Below are 15,182 nucleotides of genomic sequence, written 5' to 3'. Positions count from 1 at the left end.
ATGTACTACAATTATTGTATATAAAGATTTTTATATACATTGGATTTTAGAATTGTTAGCTAGAAAAAAATCTAGCCAGATTGTACACAGATGATAGATTGTGCAGATTTACAATCGAACTTTTTGTTTTTTATAGGATTAATAATTTTAATTGTAATAAAATAAAATAATGTAAAAAAAATTATATATTATTTGATTGTGATTATAGAATAATGACTTATTTAACCATTCAGCGCTCGCTTTGCCATTTGTCATGCGTTAAATAACATAAATATTGTTAGTTTATAAACTAACAAAAGTAAAACTGTACGATTGCAAATCTTACTGTTTGTTTACAATCTATGGAGAGTTTGAAATTTGACTAGATATCATAGAGATATGAAGATAGAGAACGCTAGCCTGTAAGTGGATGCGATATGAGAAGCGAGAGAGAAGACTGCCAGTAAGTTTCTCCGTGTCCTTGTCTAATACCCGTAATTATACTTACTAATACCTATAATAAGTATATATGTACATTGACGCTTATGATGTTAATTATGACAAGGACACAGGGGAACTCACTGAAAATCTTCTCTCTCATTCATCATAGCGCATCCACTTACAGGCTGGCAGATTCCTCTTCCTTACAAAGCTGTATAAAAACAAATCTAAACGTTAAATAAATACATATCGATAATCTGTTTTTGATTGCTCATCTAAATAAAGTTATTAACAAATTAGTTAGTATAATTTAATAAATAATTAACGTTTATAAATTGATGTTCGTTTGACAGCCAGCTAACAGAATAGTAATATACTATTTGGCTAGTGTCAAGTAGGCAGTGATCCCAGACGCATATAATTATAGTACACGAATTTTGCCATTTGTGTCCTATTTAAATCAAAAACTAGTTATGTATATGTATCCATAACTAGTTTTGGATGTAAATAGTACAAAAAAGCAAAATTAGTGTACTATATGTATAATAAATAAAAATAATATAAGGTAGGTGAAGTTATAGAGGTTTCCATGGATATGTCACACACACAAAGCAGATTCACAATGTTACGATAAAATTGTCACCAATCACAGCAGCAGGAAATTTTTTTTTCGAAAGATTATACATTTTGATAGCTTGATACGTTATCATAGTCTGCATATGGAGGTATTAAACATTCCTATACTAAAGTATTACAATATACATAACACGTATTTAGCATCATATAATGCACTGCCATAACGGTTGACATCACGTGACTTCCTTAATTAATTTTGAAAAAAAAAATTCATTTTAGATAAATTTAGTGTATAATGAATTGTTGTTGTTACAGCTAACGTAAGTTTATGAATATTATTTACTTTATCATTCCATTACATAACCACTTGTGGTTGGTAGACATTTAAAGACTAGATCAATTATTTATATTTGAAATTATAATAAACTTTATTTTCTAAAATTTTGCGTGAGGTGGATATTTCCATTTTACGAATATTGAAAATATTTTTAAGTGTTTAACCATGAGCGTATCCAGCTTTTAGCCCTAGTGGGAGGAGATCATACAATTTTGGCATAGTCGGGAGTGAACAACTGTTTGTTCTAAAAATTTCTTAAATTCAACTGTAGTTTCACATAAACACATACTTAGCCAGTTTTATTTGAAAAATAGTCATGTTTAAAAATAAAACGTGTGATTTATTGCAAATTTCATAAAAGAGATCGATTCGGTTGTTCCCTTCACGTACTTTGCACAGAACGAATAAATTAATCATTTCATCATATTTTCGATTTTTCACCCGATTTCGTAGATCAAGAGGTAGCATCTTTTTCTTTCTCTTCTTCTTTTTCATCCTCGGTGCAAGTACTCTACTGTTGGATTCAACATTGGAGCACGACCGCCATTGACAATTCGTATATGCTAGAGAACAAAACAGTCCAATTTTTTTGCAACCACATTTAGCACTACATCCCTTTGTACAATTGCAAAGAATTGTGTTAAGCAGGTTTTCCGGTGCAAGTGGGAGTGAAGCCTGAAGTGGTTCTAATGTATTGTCGAAAAACTTCCAACCCCAGTATTTGAGTCTAGCTGATAGCTGAGTAGGGCTTTTTTATACATTTGAGGGGCCTTAGGGGCCCCATGTATGAGCAGACTTTTTTTACAAATTTAAGGAGTTATGAGAATTATCTGATTTTTACAGTAAAGTTTACTTTGTATTTATTTTAAGCACCCTGAGTTATGTAATTTTGGAGATCTACAATTGAAGATCACATGTTTGTTTATTCCATTAGCCATTAGCCATTTGCTGATTGTTTTTTCACTATTTTTTTCTTTTGATAGTGGGAGCCCCCAGAACTCCCGGTGACCCTGGGCCTTGGCCCAGTCGAGCCCGTGTATTCATACAGCCCTGTAACTAAACCACACTTGAAGAGGTTGAAGGAAAGGAACAGAAGCTTACTGCACTTGTTTATTATTTCGAGTATTTTTAACGAGACATGCATACCAAAACTTATCTAAGCAGGTAGTTGTTAACTTATACATATTGAGACGATTACAACTTTTTGAATCGTTTTATCTCAGAAACGGTGCCTCTTAGGAAAGAAAGTATTGGGACATTTTTTATATTTAATTATCTGACCTACAATTTTTGTCTGCACTAATTTTATCATAAAACGTCCCGTAAAATTTTTTTGCGAGGTATCGGATCAATGAGGACTTTTTAGATTGCATTTATGATGGTGTTTTGAACAATCCTACTAACTTTGAGCTGGGTGCGAATTTTTGTACCTTTGGCCTGTGTCATTTGACCGGATAACAAGGGGAAAGGAGAGTTTGTTAAGACAGAAAAACTTATATAGAGTGGTAGCATTTGTTTATAAATTTGGAATTGTTCAGCACAGCCGACGTGTAAGGATTGGCGAGTTCGAATCCAGACAGCGGCAGTGTGAGCAATTGTAATTAATGGGGTGGTAAATGGATCACACTGTCGTCGCTTGGATAAGAACGAAGTAACCTACTCTACCAATATCATAAAATTTAATTGTATATTGGAAGTAGTTTAAAAATAAAATAAATTAAGATTAAATAATAATGATGTGGGTGGTCCGTGTTATAGTTAGATTGTCTGAAAACGGATGTTAAACTCCATTGTTATTATTATATTACAAATAAGCGATATTTGTCTAATAAAAAAAATACAAAAGTATTTGTTATCTTTGTAACATAAAACGATATGAACTTTGTATTACTGTATGAACCGCATTTTATGATAAATATGAAGTTTGTAATTTATTTGAAGGAATATTTGGTGGTAACAATTATAAGAAATGTAAAGCAACTTCAATCGCAACAATATATGTAGGGAATTAACTAGAATTCCTACATCTCAGCAGGAATTCCTGTGTTGTTCAAATTTTTTCATTAATACGCCAAAAAAAATAATCATTAAACATTCATTAAGGATGTACAAGAGCCAGAGCAATTTTGGAATAAAAGGTTCATTTTTTTTAAATATGAAGTTTGACTAAGTCTAAATCATTTCTGAAAATTTTAGCGGGGGTTGCCCGATTATTTAAATAAATAAATGACTTCAAAAGTAGGCATATTTAACATTGGTCTTATGGTAAAACGGTTGATGGATGATATGTTTTCATGTATTTCTCCAAAACCAGTGGGTGGAAATTAAAAAAAAAGTATTTAAATTAAAATTAAAACCTTAATAATTTATTTAAAACAAAAAAGACCCTTTGTGACCGACTAATTAAGGATGTATGAGCACGGTAGTGGGGATATAAATTTAAAAAATATATATTTTCAATTTTGATGGTGAATTATGTCATAACTTGACAATATAAGACGAAGTAAGAGTAAAATTTTTCGATATCTGGAGTAATTTTCAAAATATCGAAAATTGAAAATATTGTTTAAATATTTGGCTTTCGATATTTCGAAAACCAAGGAAAATATCGAAAAATTGTATTTTTATTTTTCATTTACATTTATGAAGTTATAAATATCCATCATCAAAGTTGAAAATAAGGTATCTACAAATAATATCAATCACAAGTCTAAACTGCCATGGCGCTCGTACTACCTTAAGTCTATATTTTTCTAACCACTATTTTTTTTCTAAGCCTTTGAAAATAAGTATGCCTTCGGTTATTTTGTACTTGTACAATCACCTTCGTAGATGTAAATGAGCCAAATAGAAATAATGAAATCAGGAGTGATTCTACAAAGACATTGTATGCATATTTACGAATGTTTAGTGTTCAAGAAGCATTTTGGACATATAATGGTTGTTCCAAGATTGATACATGTGCTACTGGTATTCTGAAATACATTTATAATAGTAAATATATATATATATTTAATATGTATTTAACTAGCTTGATACTCGCCCACTTCACTGGGCTTAAAAGTAAAAACCACCGATTTATAAATTCCAACTCTCTTGATCTTATTTATCCTCCTTCCATAACAGTCGAAGGGATTGTTTTACACAGCTTAAATAGATGCACAGTTTTTAATTTTGTTAAGTGTAAAATAGCCATAATTCATTGAGTATATCAGAAAAGATGGCGATGAATTTTTTTACATTTACTATTTTAAATTTTTACAGAAATCTTTAATTTATGGTTTAAAATGATGAGCATAGATGGAGCAGTAAAATGCCACATTTAATTTTTTTTAAATATATCATTATAATATATAGCTCATGTGTTATTATCAAATAAACAAACAAACTAACACACATCCTTACTTTCACATTTATAATATATAGGGACTAATCATTCTTAGTATTGAAGATTAACGAATTAATAAATAATTGGATCCTTAAAAATAGATCTGGTAATTAAAAAATACCTACTTAATTTAATAAAATTGCATTAGTAGTGAGATCATAAACTATACATACAATGTTATTAGAAAATAACATTTGATTAATAATCATAAAGATTTCAGTCTAAGCAATGGAAATTTACCTTCAAATGTCGTGTGATGTCTGAATTCATTGATAAAAATATTTTACTAATAATCGATTATAAGGAATAGTTTTATCTTTTTTCAATAATTTATTTTTTGTAATAGAAAGGGCTCGTTCGTTCTCTTCGAATTTTATACTTTTTATTAAAAATAGGTTCATATTTCAAGTAATTAGTTTTATAACACTTTTACATATTATTTTTATTGCTAAAGATTATTGTAAAAAGGACCTCTCACTAATCTTATGAGGATTGGATCTAGGTCAAATTTGTCCATGATGTGAAACTTGGTAGATCTTTCGACTCTGATTTCTGAAGTCTCAATGGGTTGGAATGTGAATAATCACTGTGCAAAAGTAATAAGTATATGCAATTTAAAAAATTTTTTTCTCTGTTTTGGATTGTGAGCATGCGTATCTACTTTTATCTGTAAGAAGAGTGTCGTCAGCCACTGAGTTAAGGGAAGGGGGGCAGAATAGTGGACAAATAATATTTGAAGATGCAATATGTAAAATATTAAAATTTAAAAAATAAAAGAACCAAATTCGTCAGATTTGCGAAATCGAAAAATGAAGCAAGATCCCGCAGATTTACAAAAATTTATCTAATGAGCAGGAATTACAATTTACATAATATATAACTGGCATTTGGTTACATTTATGGAGTGTTGAGGTAAAGGAGCACAATCTCTTATGGCTGTATGACTCAAAAAGTGGCCACAAAATAGCAAAGGGGCTATAATGACGCTTGTGTAGCAGAGCGTAAGTGTATGTGCATATGTATACTGCATGTATAATAATGTATACAGAATGTTCCATTTACATCTAGGCATGTAAATAGAACGAGTATGACAGAATACATGCGTTAAGCAATGCATCTAAGTAAGAGGTATTATAGGTGTTATATGAAATTGAAAAAGTGACTTGTATCATGGCTTATCTGTTGTAGTTCATCTATTCAACTAAGAAACTCCCACTCTCCAAGCGTCTTACAACTATCTCAACGCATATCGAAGTTTCAAGACATGTATATAATACCTCTCACTTAGATGCATTGCTTAACGCATGTATTCTGTCATACTCGTGATATTTATATGCCTAGATATAAATCGAACATTCTGTATGTATGAACTGTATGTATATAATATATGAAAACCGATTCATACGTCGTACGATCTAAATCGTTTTTAAAACGTTCGGCTACTGATTGGGAGGTTGCCGGGTTCGAATCCAGGCAGCGGCAGTGTGAGCAATTATAATTAATGGGGTGGTAAAATTGATGACACTGTCGTCGTTTGGATAAGAACGTAGTAACCTTCTCCACCCATATCGTTTAAAAATTGTATATTGGATGTAGTTTAAAATAAAAATAATGATTAAAAAAATAATAATGTGGGTGGCCTCTATAATGGATATATATATATTTGAAAAACGTAGATCAAACCCCATTATTATTATTGTTATTATATAATATATGCACTGTATGGTCCTCTGGAACCACTGCCATCTTAGTTTAATGCAATTTTAAGGTCACTTTTTAATACAGAGATTGTGCTCCTTTATCTCTACACTCCATAGTTATATTTTTTCGAGCCTTTAGTAGGGAGGGGCTGACCTTCTCCTAGCTTTGACGGCGCCGTTGATCTATACCCACATATGGAAAATAATAAAGTACTATAATAACAAAACTTAATGATTTGCACGCGCTAAATTTTGCAACACTATTTTAAATTGCCATAATGATTTACTTACCAATAATTACAAAAAGTTGTATGATGGGAAATTTATAATTATTTATTTATTTGAAAGACATGTATGTCATTTTTTTTGTTGCTAAATGGTAGACACAAGTTCGCTGGGCAGCGCGATGTAATCAATGTCAGGAAAATCATCATGTTATGTTGAACAATGTATGAAAATTATTTAACATTTTTTTATAATAAAACGAATGTTTACTTTGTATTACTATTGATTGATTAATTGATTAGTTATTGGCTCAAAACGTCAAACGTGAAGGACGGATTCAGTAAATAATCAGACAACTTGCTAATATCGCCGAATCCGCATGTCCGTCAGCACAAGTGTTAGGAGCATTTTCATTGTTGCTAGATTGTGCTACTTTTCCCGAATTAGACTTTCTTTTATAAGCTTGAGCTAGTTTAAATAAAGTTTGTGCTACAAAAATTTTCGCGCCATTGTAATATATTATTATTGGTTGAAAATAATGGGTACTGCATTAGGACCTTTTTCATCACAGATGAGGCTACTTGATAGAAATTTTTCTGGCAACGTTGAGCATTTTGTTCATTATTTCTCTGTTCTTATATTTAAACTCTCAATCATCATTCAAACAAAATATTAATCACGTAATCAAACTATTTTTAATTAGCTAGTGCATTAAAAATAAAATTGGTATAAAATTAAGTAAAAGATTACAATAATAATGATTTACAACGATAAGAAGATTTAACGTGCAAATTATTTGACGCATGCGCATCATTAAAGTAAATCTCTCATCGCGGAACTAAAGATTACCGAAAGTTTGACGCGAGTGCTGACGGATTAAAAGTAAGCACAAACAATATCATCAATGATAATGAGCTCGATCCATGTGGTTGACTCCAAAAATAATTATTCTCATAAGTGTTTCTCAGCCAAATTCGGTTATCATTTGACTGGTATAAGTAATATGTCACCAAAATGGGATGAAATACTCTTTGAGATAGTAAGATTAAAAACGCAGCAGGGAATTTGTCGGACACTATGGCCAAGTGATAACAGTAGTAATTATTCAACAATTCAGCAAAAATGAACTACGCTTGTATTGAAAGGCAAAAATACTTAAGTACAGCATGTTCGAGATCGTAGGCAAGCTCATCGGTGCAATATTTTTGTCGGATAAAATATTTTTTTTGTTTAGTAATTATTAATGTTATCAAGGGGCCATGGTGTCTGACAAATTATCTGCTTCGTTTTTTCAGACCGATAGTTAAAATATGACGTCATCGTGCTCATTCGAGAACGCAGCGTTTTCGAAAAAAGTCGATGATAGAAGTTTGGTAGACTCGCCAAAAGGAAGCCACTCCTGAAATTTCAAGTATGTATTAATCATTTTACAAAGCATCCTTTCTGTCCCACGGTCCACTAATGGAAAACCCATTACGACCAACGAAATACTTTTATTTTTATCTAAGTAAGTGTTTATGCTTATGGCCTACAATCTGATTTGCCCCCTTTGGACCAAAAGCTACATAGATAATAATGAATTTATCAAATACCAAATTCGTTTGCACCACAGACATGGAGAATGGACTGAACGTTCCTATCTAACTGTACAGTAAAAAAAAAATTGAAATTTATAAGAGAGACAAATATATAAGACGGCCAGTTGATATTCTCTATGTACATGCTACAGAAAGGGACATGTATTGGTCGTCTTGCGGTCAATTTCTTAAGAATATTGCTAAGTCCATTCTCCATGTCTATGGTTTACAAAGCCACGTTTTAAACTTACTTTAAGAATCCATTATCGCATTTTTATTGAATAAATAATAATCCGTTAACGTAAAAAAATAATAGATATGATGAAATATCAATCAAACAACAAACTGAAAAAAAGTTTTTTTATATAATTTTATGTTTACAGTTAAGTATTACTGTTGTGTTTTAATAATATCCATGAACTTTCCTTTCCTTAAGTACATATATTACATACCTACTGTCAAACCAATTCGTCATCGTAAATAGATTTTTTAACGTAAAACGATTTTTTGGTAATCCAACTTATAAAAAATGCAATATATATAATATACGCCAGTAAAGTCTTACAATAAAAACAAAAAACCACAAAACGTGATGTAAAACTACATTTTTGATATATTATTTGGACCCCTTAGGGAAGTGTGAAACCACATTTTGCAAGCAAAAAAAGTTGTGCTTCCTGCATAATACGCGAAAAAATGAAAAATTTTCGGACTTTTTTTCAATTTTTGCAGTTCAATTCAAAAAGTGTGAGATTTTTGACATTAGAATACTAAATTTGAAACAATTTAAGCCGATCTACAGTTCCGTATGTCTAATAGTTTTTGAGATATGATGTTTGGAAAATTTCAGAAATGCTAATATTTTGAGTTTTGCTTATGCTAAACCGTTAGAGATAAAACAAAAGTTTAAAGGTAAAAAATGTTCCTTATACCAAAATAAACAACTTTTGTTTTAAACATTTTTTCGTAAACATCATTGTTTTCTCGTGCCAGGGCAAATTAGGGCAAAACTTTGATGTCCATTTTCTCCAAAAATATAAAAGATGGAGGGATGAAAATTTGTAGGAAGCTTCCTTATGAAAAATTATTGAAAAAAAAAAAACTTTTCAAAATTTTCGACACCTGGTACAAATAGGACTGAGTAGCGATACAAAGCTGCTTTTCCAGTATATCTCAAAAACTATTAGACATACGGAACTGTAGATCAGCTTAAATTGTTTCAAATTTAGTATACTTTCAAAATGATAATAGCAACTAATGTCAAAAAGCTCATAGTTTTTGAATTGCACTGCAAAAACTGAAAAAAGTTCGTTTTCGATTTTTCGCATATTACGCAGGGAGCACAACTTTTTTTTGCTTGTAAAATGTGGTTTCACACTCTCCTAAGGGGTCCAAATAACATACTAAAAAAGTAGCTTTACATCGCACTTTGCGATTTTAATGTTGGATTTGACAGGCGTAATATGAAATAATCTTAATTTAAAAAAAAATTCTTCTCAAATGATTCATTTAAGTAGACAAATGTAAATAACTCGAAAAAATACTTTTTATTGATTATAAACATTTTAAATAAAGTTGTTCGAAAAACGCCCTTTCCGCCCTTCCAAAATTCACAAATCTAGGTTTTTTATGTGTTTTTCATCACTTTTATGTCTATAAGAAATTCATTTACCGAAAAGCATTGATACGATGAGCTTGCGCAGGCGTAGATGTCTACTTTATGATACTTCGCCTACTTTATGATAATCGTCAACACAACGCATGTTGTGTTTTGATGTGTCCGTTCTGTCAAAAACATCATTATTGTTATAAATGGTGCGACAAGAGTAATCTATAGACTAACAAATCAAAATAGTTTGAGAGAGTTCTATGCGAAAAATTTATTAAAATTAAAAAATTTAACAAAATAATTACTTTAAACAATATTCTCGTATCATTTTTAATATCACAAAAAATCAAATTATTATAAATTAAAAAAAAAAAAAAAAAAAACTGTAAACATATTCTAGTATCACTTAGGCGTCGTTCTTAAACTATGTTACTCTGTTGGGAGCATGAAGCATATAGGCAGGAGAACGATCGCTTTAGAAAATATTGTCCCCGAAATATGGATAAAATAAGTGAGGCGCTGCGATCAATACGTAGTATCAATAAAAGCGGGCTGTTGTGCGCTAATTTCAAATGATATATCAATTTGTACATTATGCTAACAACAACAGCTAACTTCACAGATACTACTTCTTGATGACAGCGCGGCTGGTGGCTTAAAAATGAACTATAAATTCTACAAATTTTTAGGGACAGGTACGCTAATGCTTTAGTACATAGCGATCTTTCTCCTGTTCTATAACCTTCATGGTTGGGAGCAAAGAAGGAAGAACAGTTATGTCATATTTTTAGGATGATGGCATTGTTTATATGATGGTTGATTTCATAGAACCTTAGCTAGATTAAAATAATCTATTTGTTTGATTACACAAGTTTTTGTTCTCCCGTTATTCATACTTCTTATTCTTTTCCTTAAGTTCACTAAAATATGTCTGCAGTTCTATGGTTAATTGTTATTTAACAAGATAGGTGGTTATTTATCACTTAACGTCCCGCTTTTTTACAGAAAATAAAATAAAATAACGTACACAAAATTGGCAGGCTTATTTATTACGACTTATTCAACCAATCAGCGTGCTCTTTGCTTTTCATCATGTATGCTTAATTACGATTTAACTGGCAAACATTGCTGATTTGCAAACTAACGAAAATAAAAGCGAAATATTGTAAATGTAATTGTTTATTTACAATCTATTGTTAGTTTACAATATTCCTAGGTTTATTATTAAGTAACGATTCTTAAATAATCCGGTATAATATAAACAGCATACTGATAGAATAAGACACGTAGATCTTATACAAATAATTGAGTCAGTTACGTATACACTATACAGTAGTGATGGAGAGGCCACGTTTGTTACACAGCTACTGTGTTAATTTTTGTTTCTTTCTATTTGTTTAAATAAAATAGTAATATTTTTCAACTATGAAATATTTCATTACATTCTAAACAAAAATTGTGAAAATATTGATATTTAAAATTTTATATGGCATTTAATCTGATTTATTGCATAGACTGATTCAAAATTCGTTTATCTAACGATCATACCATGTCGGTAAATAAATTTTACTACTCTTACTACTTAATTAAACTGTAATACTCATTAATTTCACCTTGATATTAATTGAGGAGGTCAGTGACATAAATTTATGAACCGATATAACTTCAAAAGACATTAAACGTTATAAGTCTTCACGTTATTTTGTAATTGATAATTGATTCACATTAATGAATCTGCCCATTTGTCATCAGTTACAATAGTAGATATGATATTTTTTTGTGCTCATAAATAATTGAATATCATGTAATGTCATATGTGAGTAAAGATTTACAAATTGGAAATAAATTTAATGGAATACTTTAACCTTGTTTAATATTATCACAATGAATGTTAAATAATAAATAATACTTGCATGTTACAAATAAAAAAAGAAGATTGTATAGTTAGGTTAATGACTCCTTTTTGGTTAAAACGTGGACTTGTAATGTCTGAGCATGCTCTTTTTCATCTATTTGAATTTTTTTTTTATTACGTATTAATAAACACAGACTTATATTGAATTCATACCAGAGCGATCTACTATCAAGCAACAGGCAATGAGTTAAACATATTTCAATGAACTTCAAAATATTATATGTGAATTATATAAATATATAGTATTGTATCATTATTGAATACACGATGGAGGGCAGATGTATTAAAGAAGATCATCTCAAACAGTGGTCAAAGTAGGCGCGGATCCAGCCTTAGAAAAATATGACGGACACGACACAGCCACCCGAAAATCAGTCAAATATAGTGCATTCCTAGGAAGGACATGTTTACAAGATTTTGTACAGTATATAGTTTCACGTGGGAAAAGCCGCGGGGCCCGTGTTCTATGGAACACGATGAACACTGGTAGTTCAGTCATTGGTTGTATAATATATAAAGAGTCGAAAACTTATAATTAATCTCTAATAATTCTATGTTCACATCAATAAAAATTTATGTTCTTTAATTCTATGTTCACATCAATAAAATTGGGCAGTCAAAAATTAATGCAATCGATATTCGATCAGTGGACACTATAAAATTATAAGGCGGACTGCTTTATATAAATCAAAGAATGCAGATTGTGTGTATCTGTCTATATTTTATGTATAAACAAATACGCACATTTAACTGTCGGTTTTATTTTATTAATATTTGGATATGCTTATATTAAAAGATATATTCTGAGAATTGCTTATAATATTTTTTTTACAAATTATGACATTTATAATATTGTAGAATAATCATGCCCATATGGGTGGATCCGTCACTGACGTCGAAGTTAAAACGGGTCCAGCTAAAAGCATTAAATAACAGTTGTAGAATTGTCCAGAAAGGCGTTTGTGTAGAATGAATGTGTTTTATGTAAACTTGTCTATCCAATTTTTATAACTTATTTAGTTCTCTATCCTAAACTTATAACTCTTTTATTTACATCATTGCTATAAGAGCGCCATATTTATTTAATTCTTTTCGAAAGCACTTTCGTTTTTTGGGCTTGTATTTGAAAATAACGATTTTGTTATATATTATTTCTCGCACACCGCTATCAAATTTTTTTTATTATAAAACGTACATTTAAAAAAGAAATGCCGTGTTAAAAAGAAAAACTTTAATGTATAACAGGATCCTGAAAAAATATCAGAAAAACATGTTTACTGAGTTAATTGACTGAGTTAATTGTTGAAATACCATGTAAAGATAGTGTTGATCACGCAATAGTTTGTATTTTACGTCATGAAGCCGTCATGTGATGTATACGAGAAAGTGTTTCAAACAGAAGTTGTTAATTTTTTTATAAGTAACATTTTTTATATTCATATTTATATTTATGTTGTTCATTTACGAACTTAGCCTCACTTTTTACGCCCGGAAACGCTATAAAATTTCAGCTTGATATCTCTTTTTGTTTTTGAGTTATCGTGTCGACAGTCGTACAGATAGACGGACGGACAGATAACCGAAAATGGACTAATTAGGTGATTTTATGAACACCTATACCAATATTTTGTTTTGTTGTTAAACTTAATATACTTCGATATATTTAATGTATACATGGTAAATAATTTCCATGGTATGAAAATAAAATATTTGTTAATGTAATAGTCAATTCTATGAAAGTTAAAATGTTCTAAAAATATTTCGTTTTGGAGAGTCCGACGTCCAGCAAAACGTGGCGTAGGCTTGAGCCTATAAAGCCTATAAAGACGGCGCTTGTTCTACTGATAATTTGAAGAAGATCGAATTGAAAATTGTAGCTCGAGTTTTCGAGATGTTGAAAATTAGAGCAAATATAAGAAATTATTTTCTAAGTACTAATTAACTCTAGATAAAGTACCTATAAACTACATTGTGACGCAAAGTGAGAAGTGTGCGGTTTTGAAAACGCTGTAAAAACGTCTTTTGAATAAGTGTAAGGATTGAATTTTTTTACTTTTATTTTTTTTAAAAATTGATATATTATAATACTTGATCTTTGCAAACAACTTTCCTTTTTATTATATTTTTAGGGTTCAGTGTAATCGTAAAAAATATCAAATCATTGTAGATGCACGTGCTGAAATAAAATTATTGAGAGAAAAAATATATGGCACGACCTAAACTTTTTGACTCATTTAAGATTTACCCAGGGGTCGTACGGGTTTTTTCGATATAAGATTTTTCACATTAGCTTTGATAAAAGCAAATTTCGAGTACGATTAAAAGTAAAAGACGATAACGGTGCTAGTTTCTTGATACATACCGCTATTTACCTAAATTTGTGTTAAATTACTTACACATTTTAAAGAAATTATTTGAACGTCTGGATCTGACAGTGTACCATATTGCAAGAGCTGTCAGAGTGAGGACGTCTCATCTTCCCTGTCACTGTCCAGCTCTTGCTATGGGAAAATGGACCCGCTTGAGTCATCCTTTCTTTGACAACTATCCAACCTGAAGTCCGTTGATGCCAAAGCACTCCTGCTGTTCTTAAACAGTTTCAAAATGTTTATGGAGTGGCGGCTAGGAATGGGCCAATCCTTTTTCGGTATCACAACGGAACATATGCTACAGCTTCTTTAACCAAAGCTAGAAATTATTTACAAGTTGTTGATGTGTTTATTTCCCTGTAAGGTTTCCTTGTAAGAGAGGTACCAGATGTATGAATTCATATGAGTAGGACGTTGGAGTTGAACTGTATCGATTAGGGGAGGTGGGGTATAATGGAACAACCGAGATATTTGTATCTTAATCCATGCAAACAGGACAAATAACACAGAATTATTAAATTAACCAGACTTGAAATTCCGTGAAATTCATTCCGAAAATATCTTGGAATATAAAATACAATATTATGGTTGTTCCAATGCATCTTAACCACTACTACACGAATTTAAAGACATTAAAAGTAGAATATTAGCAAGGATTGTACCAAAAGTACCTCGTAGATGGTATCCTCGCCCTTAACGTATTATTAAAGTTTTCATCAAATTTAAACCCAAAAAAGTAATTAAATTACTTTATCAAGTTCATATCGGAATGATTAGAACCATAATCCTTATTGCTGGCTAATACTCGGAGTAATAAGGCTAAATTTTATCGATGACCTGGAAAAATGAACTATCCACTTCTATTTTAATGATTTAAAAAAAATGATCCTTCTGTTATTTGAATCCAACTCGAGCCTTTAAAGACAAACATAAAAAAGCTGTAAATCGAGATTTAGATGTTTTTTGGGACGCTGAATTCAAACTGAATATCAATTTCAAGTTTTTTCGTATTTAAGGGGGAATATAACTTCACACAGGAGTTAAAATAGCTAAAAGTAGAAAGAAC

The sequence above is a fragment of the Chrysoperla carnea genome, chromosome 1 (genome assembly GCF_905475395.1).
Source record: "Chrysoperla carnea chromosome 1, inChrCarn1.1, whole genome shotgun sequence".
In the NCBI taxonomy this organism is placed as follows: Eukaryota; Metazoa; Arthropoda; class Insecta; order Neuroptera; family Chrysopidae; genus Chrysoperla; species Chrysoperla carnea.
The sequence above is the reverse complement of the archived record's forward strand: the minus strand, read 5'-3'. Positions refer to the sequence as shown.